A 15,176-nucleotide genomic window follows, 5' to 3' on the forward strand; every position below is an offset into this window, starting at 1 on the left:
CCCAACTCATATCAAACACTACAGAAGATTCCTCACACAATATGTATGATTTGTTATTGACCTACTTTGTAGCCTTGCCAAGCTGTGTGCATGAGGAATTAGCTTTATTTTACATAAGGGTCCAGGTTTTTGGTATTGAAGAGCCCCAGTTTGCCATGTTACTAGATGAGGAACATTTAAGTACTTACTGAGTTTTAGCTACTTCTGAAAGAATGTCTTATCAAGGATTTTTTTTTTTTTACTAGTTTTAGTGTGAAAATGATTATTCATTTCTCTGGAAAGATACACAAGACTTTTTTTTTAAAGCTTGAATTGTATAATGATTCTTCTTTAAGTGGTAGAAACATTTGCAGAAGTACTTTTTAGTGTTATCACTTTATAATCCCATTAAAATATCTGATTATCCACTTCTCTTGAATCTTTACAACCAGGGTGCTAATACTATATTTTAAATTGTTCCATTCAATATATCTAATAAAAATGGAAAAAAAAAAAAAGACTTTCTATACCACATTTTGCTGTTTAACTTAAAAACATCTGCTTGTGTCTTCTTCATGTCTTATTCAGGGAATGACCATACTCATCTTTTTTCATGTTCAGATTAGAGTGATTACATAGTTAATGGTGTGATTTTCTTGATTTTGAATTTTATTTTTCTTTTTATATTCTAAATATAAGTCCCTATTTGAATACATAATTACTATGCATTGTATTTCAGACTGTAATTCATCATTATATTCACCAGCTAGATTCTATTTTAGATTCAATTTTTGAGGTATAAACAATTAATATTTTGTCTTATGTACATGGGATTACATAATCAAAACATACAAATCAACTCATTATCATTTGCATCACGGCTGGCTGTGTTAGCACATTTTCACTTACATGCTTTTATCAGATTAAGTTCTGAATTTTAAGTATTGTCATTTTCGCTACAGTAAGTAAGCACTTACATGTATTTTAACTCATTCTCTCTATACATCCACTTCCTTGGGGCATTTTATTGGATTAGTTAATCATACTCTATGAGATTATTATGAATATATAAATTCATGTAAAATTGTGTTTTTCTTGATATGTTTTCCTTTAATTTTCGACAGAGAGTTATTATTTTCTGTGTACCACTTTTGTTTGACCTGAAGTTTAATACCTCTAATTTCAAAATGTATTTTAGGTTTTAATGTGTGTATTCCTCTGCACATAAATTCACACACACATATTTATATACACACACATACACATATGTGTTTGTTTATATGTGCATTTTTTTATATTTGTTTATATTTTTATATTTGTTTATATTTGTATTTATATATTTTATATTTATATATATATTTATATATATTTATATATTTTATATTTATATATTTTTTATATTTGTTTATATGTGCATTTTGTTTCCTTGGAACATTGCTTTTTGATCTTCATATATAACTTGGTATAAATTGAGGTATTTAAAAACAGAGTGTCCTTCCGGTCTGGGCCAGAGCACAGAGCAGATCTTGGGTGGCAGCTCTGCCCCCAACATCCAAGAACCCAGAGGAAGCAGGGATCCCAGGCACTCGAACTCAGGCAGTATCCTAGGTAAGCAGACAGCAGGGCCCACCCTAAACAGGGAGTAACTGGGAACCAAAAGGACCCAGGAAGTCACTCCTGGCCTGGAACACTGGTTCCTTCCTGTCTGGGCCAGAGCACTGAGCAGATCTTGGGTGACAGCTCTGCCCCCAACATCCAAGAACCCAGAGGAAGCAGGGATCCCAGGTGCTCGAACTCAGGCAGTATCTTAGGTAAGCAGACAGCAGGGCCCGTCCTAAACAGGGAGTAACTGGGAACCAAAAGGACCCAGGAAGTCACTCCTGGCCTGGAACACTGGTTCCTTCCTGTCTGGGCCAGAACACTGAGCGGACCTTGGGTGGCAGCTCTGCCCCCAACATCCAAGAACCCAGAGGAAGCAGGGATCCCAGGCACTCGAACTCAGGCAGTATCCTAGGTAAGCAGACAGCAGGGCCCGACCTCAACAGGGAGTAACTGGGAACCAAAAGGACCCAGGAAGTCACTCTCGGCCCGGAACACTGGTTCCTTCCAGTCTGGGCCAGAACACTGAGCAGATCTTGGGTGGCAGCTCTGCCCCCAACATCCAAGAACCCAGAGGAAGCAGGGATCCCAGGCACTCGAACTCAGGCAGTATCCTAGGTAAGCAGACAGCAGGGCCCGCCCTAAACAGGGAGTAACTGGGAACCAAAAGGACCCAGGAAGTCACTCCCGGCCTGGAACACTGGTTCCTTCCTGTCTGGGCCAGAGCACTTAGCAGATCTTGGGTGGCAGCTCTGCCCCCAACATCCAAGAACCCAGAGGAAGCAGGGATCCCAGGCGCTCTAACTTGGACAGTGTCTTAGAAACTACTTCTCAGATCTGAGGCCTAGATCAGACCTCTGCCAGGTCTGCTGTTGTGTGGACCCCGGATTCCACCTGAGACATACTGGAAGTTCCACTCAATCCAGATCCACAGAGGAACAAATGAACTCAGAGCTTCAGACAACATATCCTGAGATATTCTAGAGGAGACACTGCACCCAGAACAGCAGACATCTAGCTGGACTACTACCTTGGAGGCACCATATCCTGAGGCATCCTAGAGGTACCATTGTAATCAGTGCAGCTGGAAAAGATCACAGAGACATCTGGACCCCTAGGAGATCAGACACAAGCTAGATAACTAGAAAGACAGGCTTCAGTCAGAGACAGCAAGTACAGGCAGCACTAGAGTTAACCAGATGGCAAAAGGCAAGAGCAAGAATGTAAGCAACAGAAACCAAAGTTACATGGCATCATCAGAACCCAGCTCCCCCATCAGAGCAAGCCCTGAACACCCCATCACACCAGAAAAGCAGGAATCAGAATTAAAATCACTTCTCATGATGATGATAGAGGGCTTTAAGAAAGACATAAATAACACTCTCAAAGAACTTAAGGAGAGCACTGGTAGACAGATAGAAACCCTTAAAGAGGAAACACAAAAATCCCTTAAGGAATTGCAAGAAAATGCAACCAAACGGGAAAAGGAATTAAACAGAACCATGCAGGATCTAAAAATGGAAGTAGAAACAATAAAGAAATCACAAAGGGACAATACCCTGGAGATAGAAAACCTTAAAAAAAGATCAGGAGTCATAGACACAAGTATCACCAACAGAATACAAGAGATGGAAGAGAGAATCTCATGTGCAGAAGATACCATGGAAAACATTGACACAACTGTCAAAGAAAATGCAAAATACAAAAAGCTACTAACCCAAAATATACAAGAAATCCAAGACACAATGAGAAGGCCAAACCTAAGGATAATAGGTATAGATGAGGGGGAAGACTCCCAACTAAAAGGACCAGTAAATATCCTCAACAAAATTATAGAGGAAAACTTCCCTAACCTAAAGAAAGAGATGTCCATAAATATACAAGAAGCTTACAGAACTCCAAATAGTTTAGACCAGAAAAGAAATACTTCCCGCCATATAATAGTCAAAACATCAAATGTACAAAACAAAGAAAAAATAGTAAAAGCAGTAAGGGAAAAAGGCAAAGTAACATATAAAGGCAGACCTATAAGAATTACACAAGACTTCTCACCAGAGATCATAAAAGCCAGAAGATCCTGGACCGATATCATACAGACCCTAAGAGAACACAAATGCCAGCCCAGACTACTATACCCAGCAAAACTGTCAATCATTATTGATGGAGAAACCAAAATTTTCCATGACAAATCCAAATTTACACAGTATCTCAACACAAATCCAGGACTTCAAAGAATAATTGGTGGAAAACTCCAACACAAGGAGGGAAACTACAACCTAGAAAAAGCAAAAAAGTAATCTTCCAAAAACCCCAAAAGAAGATAGTTACACAAACATATCTCCACGGATGTTAGCCCAAAAGCTTGGATTAGCGAAGACACAACCCACAGACCACATGAAGCGCATGAAGAAGGAAGACCAAGAGGGGATGCCTCAGTTCTACTTAGAACAAGAAATAAAAGTGCTCAAGGGAGCAAATAGGGAAACAAAACATGGAACAGAAACTGAAGGAGGGGCCATCAGGAGACCTTTCCACCTGGGTAGTCACCCCATGTACAGCCACCTAATCTAAACACTGTTGTGGATGGCTGGAAGTGCATAATGTGAGGAACATGATATAGCTGTCTCCTTAGAGGTCAGCCAAAGACTAAAACACTCAGAGGACAATGTTCACAATTAACCACTGATATGATCAGGGGTTTCCCAATGGAGAACTTAGTGAGAGGACTGAAGGAGCAGAAAGGGTTATTGACCCCAGGTGGAAAGCAACAATACCAAACAACCAGAGCCCCCCAGGGTCTAAACCACCAGCCTGGGAACACATAGGGAGGGACCCAAGACTCCAGAGGTATATGTAGGGGAGGATGGCCCTGTCAGACATAGGTGGGAGAGGAGTTTCTTGGTCCCATAAAAAAATGAATGAAAAATGAATGAATAAACACAGAGTGGGGGGGACGTGAGGGCGGGAAGGGGATAGTGAGGGGGTAGGTGTGGTCACTGCCTCATAGAAGCATGAGAAGGGGGATGGGATAGGTTTCTGGGTGGTGGGAGGAAGTAGGCTAAGGGGATAAAATCTGAAACGTAAATAGTACAACCAATTTTAAGAAGCGGGGGGGAAAAAAAAGTCTTCAGAATCAACATCTTTAAAAAACAAAAAGTCAGCCCCCTGGGGGTGGGATTTTTTTTTTTTTTCTTGATACTAAAACTTGTTCTGAGAATTGTATATTGCAGAATACACAACCTTGGTGTATCTACTCATCAAGCATACTGAGCAGACCTGCCCAAACCTCTGATGTCCTGCAATTCCATCTGGATTCAGTGAAGACACAGCATCAGAGGCTTATCAACTTACTCTCCCCCCACCCCTCTTCTAAAATCTCAATGCCCTTAATCAGCTTGAAGAAGTTAAAAAGAGTCAGTGCCCCTATTCCCTGAGCTTGGGGACTAATGTGGTTAATAATGGTCTGTCTTTCTAGGGACAAGTAGTGGTTTTGTTGGAACAGGGGGGATTAGCTAGGACTTACTGCATAGCCATAACCTACTGGTAGAAATCTGTATAATTATTATCAAGATGAAGTTATAAATTCTTAAATGGTACAAAATTTACTTTGATCTCAAATTTAAGGGTTTCATTGGTACGAGCCTCTTATTAATATAAAAATGAGATGAATATTGATACACTCATGGGCATTGTGCCTGTATAACACATTTAGGAATACAATGCCAGCCCTTTTTTTAACTTTTTAAACTGATTTGGGATGGTTAACCTATGAGTTAAGGGACTATAGCAAATTCATATTTTTGAGTTTATTGTTAGGGTGCTTTCCATATTTTACTTAGAAATAGCTGAGAGGAGTTAACAGAAAACAGTCCAGGTTACCTTACATGGATAGTTGGTTTTCAATACATCAGAAGTCCATAGAACTGATGCTACAAATATTTATATGTTAATGTTCATATTGATTAGAGACCTGTCTGTTCCTGACAGCTTCCTGTCGTGGATTCTAAGAAGAAATTGAGCATCCTTGGAGTTACTCCAGTTGTGTGGTAACAGCCACTAGGCAAGAATTGCCTCTCTCCATCTACAGACAAATTACTGTCCAGAAAAGGACACACATGCAGAATAGTCGACTGATTATATCTGCCTAGACAGAGTAATCAGTCCTTAATAATTGTGCATCACAAAGGTCTGTCAGATGATTCTGGGCCAGAAGGCTGAAGATTTGATGCTCCAACGTTCGGTAGTATAGGGGCTTTTCAGGTGTTCAGAGGTCTCTATAAATTGGCTAAGTTTTAGAAGCTATGCTTTGTGCTTCCCACAATTATAGTTAACTCAGTCATTCTGGATTTCTGATGGGGTTGAAAACTTATAGCTATTTACCTACCGTAAGAGAAAAGATTTGAGTGGATGGTCGTCAGCTGACATTCATCCTAAAGCCAGGTTCAGAACTAAATGTTTTAGTTAGGATAGATGACAGAGGTGCTGGTTAGTCAACAAAATGATGGACTGGGTATTAGGACTATCTTGTACCTCACTGGTACAATTAAGAATAATTATGCTCTAATTGTATTTTGAGAGAAAAGTTTCATTTTAACAGGAAGGGTGATGTGTAGGAGGAGCTAAGGTAGGAGGAGTACTGAGAGGAAGAAAAGGAGTAAGAAGAGGAGGAGAAGAAGGATAGGAGAAGCTAGGTGATGAAAGAGAGAAAGAGGGGGGAGACAGGGAGGCAGATATTCATGTATCTCCACCAGTCAAAGATAGTTGTTATATCTAGGTCGGTCAGTGGGTTACACCTCTGATTGAACAATTCCAAACTTATAACGCTTATAATTAACATTATTTTAAAAAAATGTATAAATGCAAAAAGGAAAAGGGGGCATGGGATATGGGTTTTCTAAGGGGGGGGATGGGGAAAGGGGATGGCATCTGAAGTGTAAATAAAATATCTAATAAAAAAAGAAAAAAAATAAAAACAGAGCTTTTTAATTTTGTTTTAGAAAGAACCATATATTTTCTAAATGCTTGCGAATATTTTGTCATTTGATGTAACAGTAATTTTCATTTCATTTTCATTTCAAATCCTGAATGTAGCATATAAAAATACAGATCTCTAGTGAACTGAAAATATAATCTGAAATGTAAATATAATATCCAATAAAAAACATAAGGGGAAAAAAGAAAATACTCTATGCAAGAAGCAACTATCACTAGTTCCACTGGAAACCTACTTGCCTACAATGTTGATACAAGGCCTCTTTCCCCATAAAATTCTTGTCTAGTTCAGTGATTTCCAATAGATTATGTAAGTTTAGAAACATCAGCTGAAAATGAAAGTGGTAATTGCAATATTTAGGATGCAGACTTGTGAGAACAACAACAAAAAAGAGATCATACTTTTACCCAATTGTAGATTCTGTGTGTCTTGTTTTTAAAAGACAGTTTTAAATATTTTAAGATTTAAAAACTCCTGTCAATTGTTCTAAAAGTAGATTTCAGACAATTAGCCATTATTTGATCTTATAGTGTGATTCAGGGACTACTTTTTATTCCCTACATGTTTGGTAGGACATAAATATCATGAGAATAAATATGTTGCAAGTGTGATTCAGCACCAAGGCATAAAAAGAGGCAGAATTGACATATAAGGTCATCATATATCTAGGAATCCTTTACAAATAAAAATTTTAAATTGTTGTATGAACAGAGTCATGATAATCACTTGTTATGAAACTTGAAGCAGAAAATATTTTATAATTAACACACTATTATCTACCCCTTCCCCTCCTCCCTAATCTTCTTAATTTCACTTCTGTTAGATTTACTGCTATGGGATGTGCCAGTGTCCCACAAAACACACATATATCTTCAAGAATTTAAGAGACAGTTTATTGTGTATCCAAGTATGAATGATTTTGGCCTTGGAACAGATTTAGGTTACCTCTCAATTCCATGTTTTTTTCTAGTCACAATCTCATGAATTTTTTTTAGTAACAGAACAAAGAAACTCATGAACTTAGCCACTTTTGAATACATTGGTGGAAATATTAATAGAAATATTAAATTAAAGTAGAGAAATCATTGTAGGCCTTAATGCTCACAATATTCTAACTCAGTGTTGCAATTGTCGGCACCTTATGGTTTGTTAAGTTAGTAAATTCTTTTACCTGTTTGTTTTATATGCTCTTAAAGGTAAAATAGTTTCTTGAGTTTCCTAGTGAGCTTTTGTCTTTACTGTTACAAAATGCAAGAGCTGTAAGTATTGACAGAGTCATAATTTGTCTTAACATATTTTATTTTTATTTAAGACAAGGATGAACATTTGGGGGCCTTAGAATTGATGTTTCAGTTTGAACCTATAGTGTCTTCCCAAGTGCCTGTGTTGAAAACTTAATCTTTAGTAGATTATTCCATTAGAAAACTTAGTACATAACAGACAGTATCTAGTTAGAAGCAAAAGTAACTGCTGTGTGCCTGAAGAAAAGGCATTTTTGATTTTTGTTTTCTGGTTTTGTTTGTTTGTTTGTTTGTTTGTTTGTTTGTTTGTTTTTGTTTCTAGAACTTGTCCTTTAGTCTCTCATGGTCACTCTGTATCATTTTCATTATTTCATTCCTTAACAAAGCTACTGTACTTCATGTACCCTCTACCACCATGTTCTGTGTCAACTCTGGCCCAGAAACAATACATTGGAGTCATGATGGGTGATATTTGAAATTATGTGAGAGGAAAAAAACATGTCCTTCTTTAAACTTATTTTTCTAGTTTTTCTCCATAGAGTTATTCACAGCTAACAATCAGCATTTTATAGCCATGCATAACACTGAGACTCTCCCATCTTAAATTAAACCTCTTTTTACAATGTCACCACCTAATAATTCTAGAATGTTGGAGTATTAAGAAAAGCCATAGGCTTATAGACTTCGACAACAGTGTCTTTAATTGGTTTTCTGTGGCTAAATGCCAATAGCCTGAACTGATTAAAAATATAGTTTCCTTGTAATTCTGGCAGATGTTAGCCCTCTTTTGAATTAAATCAATGATAAGGAGATCTGAGAGCATCCTCTAGAATCCAGGTATCACAGTCTAATGCTAATACTTAATCTTCTAAGAAACTGTTACCTTAGCCTGAACAATGGGCCCTATCCCCAACGGTTCTCTTTTCCATTGTAATAACCACTCTGTATAGTTCAACTCCCTTGTTCTCTACCAGAAAAACACATGTGATTTTATTGATCTCACCCATATATTTTAAAATTCTCCTGTCATCTCAAACTCATAACTATGCCTGGCAAGTTCTTTTAACATGTCAATTTCAATGTAACATTTCTAGAGCCTAGAATTGATAATTATAGGAAGGTTCAGTGAGGTCCATTATTTCCAAACCATTAACTTGTATTCTCTCCTTAAAACATGAACTTTTAAAGTCTGAAAAAAAATCAGAAGGCCTATTTATTAATCAACAGAGAAGGGAGACACACAAATCTCAACATATACAGGTATGTATTCTATATGTGTGAGATAGAATCCCTTAGGAAATTGTTGAATGTTTTTAGAAAGCAGCAATGCTCACTGTTATACCATTAATACACACTTTCCTAGGAAGATATAATCAAAACCAAAATTGTTTAGTTCTTAGTGCAATCTAAGGCCTATTGATAAAAGAAAGTTGAAAGTTTCTGGAAATCCCTTTGTATTTCCACATATCATTAAAGGAAGTATGCTAAAAATTCAGATCCCAGATGCTGTGAATATTAATGACTCACTTTTTCTCTAAGTTGAGAGGAACTATCATCCTCCTATTAACATGCAATAAAAGTATCCTGAGTAAATCTTCATCAGATCCTGGGGCTATCATGAAATGTCTTCCAAGCCTCAAAAATCAAAGAGACACAGATACAGGTGTTAGATACAGGCAAAAAGATAGTGCAAGAAAGAGGCAGGGAAGGTGGCTTTACCATTAAACCATGCATAAGCTGCTGTGAGTTTTTCCCTATGGGGATGGTGCTCTGTATATTGAAGAAGCTGACTTATGACTAGGTCTTTGTTCTCACACATCACTCAAGTGCAGGTCCTTGGAAAATCAGTGTTACAATCAGTGTTGGAAACTCATGTTGCAACATTGTAGGGCCTTTCATAGCTACTTTCTGAAAGACTCCTAGGATTCCTTGGCTTCAGGACAAAGTATTTAAGATTGAATTGATTTTACTTCTCATGATGATGAATAAGGTTGGATAGTCATAATAAAGACATAAATGTCTGATCTGTGGATTTCAAATATTTGTGTTATGAAGATGCACAAATATTTTTGCATTGTAGCTTGTTGAGAAACTGGGAACTACATGCAGACAGTGAGGCAACTGCCTGAATCTGGATAATACCTCTAGGTACTACTCAAGAACAATGTGTAAATGGCAGTGCTTTTAGTTATGATACTCAATTCTATCATCACCAGTCAAAACTTTATGCTGGGGAACTATGGAAAATAGTAGTAAATGTTAGAAAAGAGAAAAATATAGAGAATCTCAAACTGAACAAAAGTTGTACCCATTTAATTTCTAAGTCTGAAATTACCTCCAACTTCAACATGGAGTCAGGAGTTTAAATGACACAAATTCTTGAGATCAAGGTGTTGTATGTGCAGCTATTCTGTATTTCCTCTTTTTGAACTATAGTTATTAAAGTTAAAGTTGTAAAATCTTTATATTTTAATTCAGTGAAAATGGTTATGATAAATTGTTCTTTTAATTTCAAGTAATGCCTACTCCAAAGACTTTGCAAGGGGAACACATATTTTTTTTTAACCAATCAGAATTATTTGAGTGAGTTAAGGATCTGATAGTTTCTTCTATCATGTATATTCCATGACAGCAGGATATTCATCTATGTTGCCCAAGTATGTCTTTGAAATATATTATTCAAAATAGAGACTACCTACGTTAGACATATCATCTATAATTATAATCTTTGAATAGAAATTTATTCTCTGGGGACATACATGTGGTTTGACCTCAGATGCCTGGGGACACTGGGCTTATGCTGAGTGCTGAGATGAGTTAAGCCTTGCAGGTGTAAGCAGTGCTAACTGGTTCCCAGTGATTTGCATGCTCTCACTTCATAGTCTTGGGGACTTCTTCATATACCAGTCACAATCTGTAATATTGTCATTGCAGTCAGGACTCAGCATGAACATGAGGGCCCCTGCTCAATTTCTTGGGTTCTTGTTGCTCTGGTTTCCAGGTAAAATGAACTAAAATGGGAATTTCTGTGTTATGCTGTGATTAGTGTTTACTGGCATTTGGGAACTGTCCTTTTTATCATTCTTACCTATGTGAATATTCATTTTGTCTCCACTCCTAGGTGTCAGATGTGACATCCAGATGACCCAGTCTCCATCTTCCATGTCTACCTCTCTGGGAGACACAGTCACTATCAGGTGCCTGGCAAGTGAGGGCATTAGCAGTTATTTAAGCTGGTATCAGCAGAAACCAGGGGAATCTCCTAAGGGCCTGATCTATGGTGCCACTAACCGGGCAGATGGGGTCCCATCAAGGTTCAGTGGCAGTGGGTCTGGGGCAGATTATTCCCTCACCATCAGCAACCTGGAGTCTGAAGATATGGCAGATTATTACTGTCTGCAGTATTATAAATTTCCTCCCACAGTGATACAAATCATAACATAAACCCCATGGAAGCAGAAGTGAGAGGCTTGGCTGCTGCAGCTGCTTCTCCTCATGAATCACCCACTCTAAGTATTTCTCAGATGTCATGGGTCTCTTTGAGAGTTTGGAGTCATATCAGTTGTTGTCTTAGGTGTGCTATGCCCTCATCACCCATTATGGTCTCAGAGTGTTGGTTTTATTAGGCCAGCTCCCTGTCTTGGCCTCATGGTCCTTGCTTGGTGGTCACCAAGGGCTCATTCCCCACCTTGTTCACCTTAGTGGCCCCTTGAAAGTGTTGCCTGTCTCATGCTCATTCATGCTCATGGCCTTGGTCATAGGATGGTTTCTTCTTGTCTCTGGATCCTGTTCCTGGTAGACTATCTGCTCTTACCTCATGCAAGTCTGGCTGTCTTAGGCTTACCTTTTTCAGGGAATGTTAGGCTACTAATCATTCAGACGTTCACAGGTCAGGACAGTGAGCTGAGCATAGACATAGTCTCTAGCTTCTCTGCTTCCTACTGACACTCATATGACACAAAATACAGACCTTCAATGCCGTTCGGAGGCAGGAGTGCACCACAGTCTTAGTCACTCTAATTTTATATAAGAGAAGAATAAAGTCAGAAGATGTAATGCCACCTTTCTAGGGTTCAAGTTTTCTTAGTTATGTTGTCCTATGTCCGTCTCCATAAATTCTAGACTGAGTTTACCAACTTTTGAAACTTTTTTCTGAATATAATTAGCATTACATTGAGTTTATTTCCAGCAAATGAAAAATAAAATCCATTTACATCTCATTTATGGGACTGTAGAGAAAGCCCAATTGTTAGCATTCTGTCTAAACTCCACCCCCACAGTTACCTGGCAACACCCAGGTAGGCCTGGACCACTATAAAAAGGGGCTGCTTGCTCCCTTCTCTGTCTCTTAATTTCTTGCTCTTGTTCTCTTGATCCTTCTGTTCCCTTGCCCCTTCCCTCTTCCATTCCCCATCCCCATCTCTCCATGTGCTCATGGCCTACCTCTACTCCTCTCTCTCTCTCTCTCTCTCTCTCTCTCTCTCTCTCTCTCTCCCCGTCTCTCTCTCCCTCTCTTTCACTCTGCCTCTCTCTCTGCCTCTACTACCCTCCTGGCTCCCCCTATCATGGCCTGAATAAACTCTATTCTATACTGTATAGATGTGTGGCTGGTTCCTCGGGGAGACGGGATGCCTCAGCATCGGCCTGCTGAGACATCTCCTTTCCCTATATCTCTCCACACACCCACAGACCATAGTCTCTTTATTTCTTTATAAACACATCATTGGTGCTGAAACCTGGGAGGCAGAAATCTGCAGGTTTGCATTACACTAGCTACCAAAAGAGATCCAAACTCACTAGTCTAGAACTGGTAAGCCCCATCCCCCACTGGTCAGAGTCATCCACATGGTCCCAGGAAAGAGATCTTGAACTCGGAGCTAACCCTGTGCTTTCCTGACCCTCATTCTAGGACTATTCCCCTTGGGTGAGACATCCCCCTTTCCTTTTGAGATAATTTCTTTCTCCCAATTGAGAACCCTAGGCTGGGCCTGGATAGACTGTTCTCTCTCTCTCAGGAGCACTGGCTCCAAGTTTTAATCCCTAGGCTCTAGTGTCTCACCCAGGAATCCGTCTTTCATGCTCTCCCTGCTATAGACAGGTAGCATAAGTTTCTCCCCCCTCCTCCTCCATCATTTGCAGCCTGTTGCAGCCACTTATTTTAGCTGGTTTGCCTGAAAAGTGGGTCCAGGAATCTGTTTGCTCCCTTCTCCACTGTGTTCCTTAACTCTGCTCTGGGTCTACTCCTTGAGTCCTGCCAGAGACCTTCTCTGAGACTTGCTTTCCTATGTGTGAAACCACCCTCACAAAGAGTTTGACTGCTTGAGTGAGCAGGCTCTCTCTCGCCTTCTCTGCCTGGGACCTATACAGTGAGTGCTGATGGTGCTGTCTGTCTGCCACAAGAACAGCCAGCATGAACATTGCTGTGATACTGAACAGCCTCCAGAGGCACTGGGCCATGACTTCAGGCTGCTAGTAGGAAGTCCCGCTCTGCAGCCTCCAAGGCACCTTTGCCTCAGCTGAGGGTCCATAGCACAACCCCAGGGCTGTGACCTGTAGCCCACAGCCCCGACCTGCCAGCAGTAATACTGTATACCACTGCTGCTAGCTTTTATATTCTGGCCCTAACCTAATGTTTCTTTGTTAGTACAAAAAGGTGCTTTTATCTATCTACACAAACTGCTAAAATTATTTAAAGTTTTCTTTACTGTCCTGTCTTAATAGATTTTTACAACCGCTATTAAATTCTATTCAGTTACAGCCAATCCTTATGGCTCTCAATCTTGTCAAAAGTCTGCTAATAGTATATTTAAGTTTATGACCAACAGAATTCCCAAAGCCTCTAACAGTTGACCCAAGATGGTTTCAGAAGATGTGTACACACCTAGGAGATACTGTCTGGATTATATGTGATGATATAGTCACTGAAAAGTGCAGCAGACAAAACTGGATGCCCTGAGTCAAATGACTTGGCTAAACCAAATTAAGTCATTTCTCATGTCACACGTATTCATTGCACAGAGAAAAAGCACTGTGTCTTCTGCACTTTAAAGCCAGACTGACTCCGCCTAAGAGACCATGGAGACCAAGGGAATTGTTGGTTAGTGGACTCTGTCATTTATTAAATATATAACTGGTAGATTGTTATTTACTCTTTCTCAGACTTCTGACTACATTGAAAGCTAAGATTTCATAGATGTAATCTGTTACCTCACTACCCAAACTCAGTTTCCATCAGTTAAATGCTTCATATTTCCTCTTCTTGCTATGCCACTGTCCTAAATTCTCTGAGTTTCTATAAATTTGCCTGACTCTAATAAAACATTCCATGATATGATCCAATAAAGGCTCATCTTAAAGACTGCTCATGTTGTTAACTCATGCTGCTATCTCTTTTGTAAAGTTATAAGCTATAGGAAACCCACTCAGATCTATGAAATAGACTTCATCCAGATAAGTAAATCTGCCTAAAGTTCCCACCTATACCCAAAGGAATCAATCTGGGTTTCAAATGTACATCTTAGAAAAATGTTTCTTTCTCCCAAATGTACTTATTTCCCTACATCTTGTCAAGTCCACACTCATCCAGAACAGCTCCAGAAAAGCAATGTCCAGATACTCCATCTCCTGTCACACACACAGATGCTTCTACTGGACCTGTTCTTTCTGAATTATGCTTAGATGTCTCTACAGACCATGGGCAGCAAGAAACAGCTGACTCTTCTAAGACTGGAAAAACATCCCCCATACCCATTCTTCTAAGTTCCCTAGAGACACATTGCCCCAATGCCAGCAGGAAGTATCAAGATATCATGACAACCTTATTCCTGCTTCACCATCACCAGTGGCTAAGAGCATTTCTTTATCTTGAAAGGGACATGGGTTTTGTTCTCAGTCTTCATAAGATGACCAACAGATTTCATTTTATGATTTATTTATTTAATATATATGAGTTCTCTGTGTTCACATAGACACACAAACACAAATACACAAATACACAAACACACATACAATACATACACTACACACACACACAGACACAGACACAGTCACACAGACACACACACACACACCAGAAGACAAAATATGTTACCATTACATATGATTATGAGTCATCATATGGGTGCTGGAAATTGAAATCAGAACCTCTGGAAGAGCAGTCAGTGCTCTTAACAACCTCACAGATGCCTTCAATTTAAGTTTCAGTGGACCAAGCACCATGTTCTGTCCTTTGATGATACTACACATGTACATAATGTTCTTAGGGACATGAGAACAATACACACATTCATTTTTAAAAGCAATTCATAGTATGAACACAGATATATTCTCTATTCACTTGTATGCCTTTTAATGTACAGGGCTAT

At 39.1% G+C, this 15,176-nt stretch overlaps 1 non-coding gene across 1 annotated transcript; it reads right to left on the bottom strand.

The window, feature by feature from the left end:
- Positions 1–11,667: 11,667 nt before the first annotated feature.
- LOC117715871 (small nucleolar RNA SNORA17) lies at positions 11,668–11,805 on the bottom strand. Its single transcript, XR_004607670.1, has one exon. It is a non-coding gene; the product is annotated as a small nucleolar RNA SNORA17 (small nucleolar RNA).
- Positions 11,806–15,176: the final 3,371 nt, after the last annotated feature.

The sequence above is a fragment of the Arvicanthis niloticus genome, chromosome 9 (genome assembly GCF_011762505.2).
Source record: "Arvicanthis niloticus isolate mArvNil1 chromosome 9, mArvNil1.pat.X, whole genome shotgun sequence".
In the NCBI taxonomy this organism is placed as follows: domain Eukaryota; kingdom Metazoa; phylum Chordata; class Mammalia; order Rodentia; family Muridae; genus Arvicanthis; species Arvicanthis niloticus.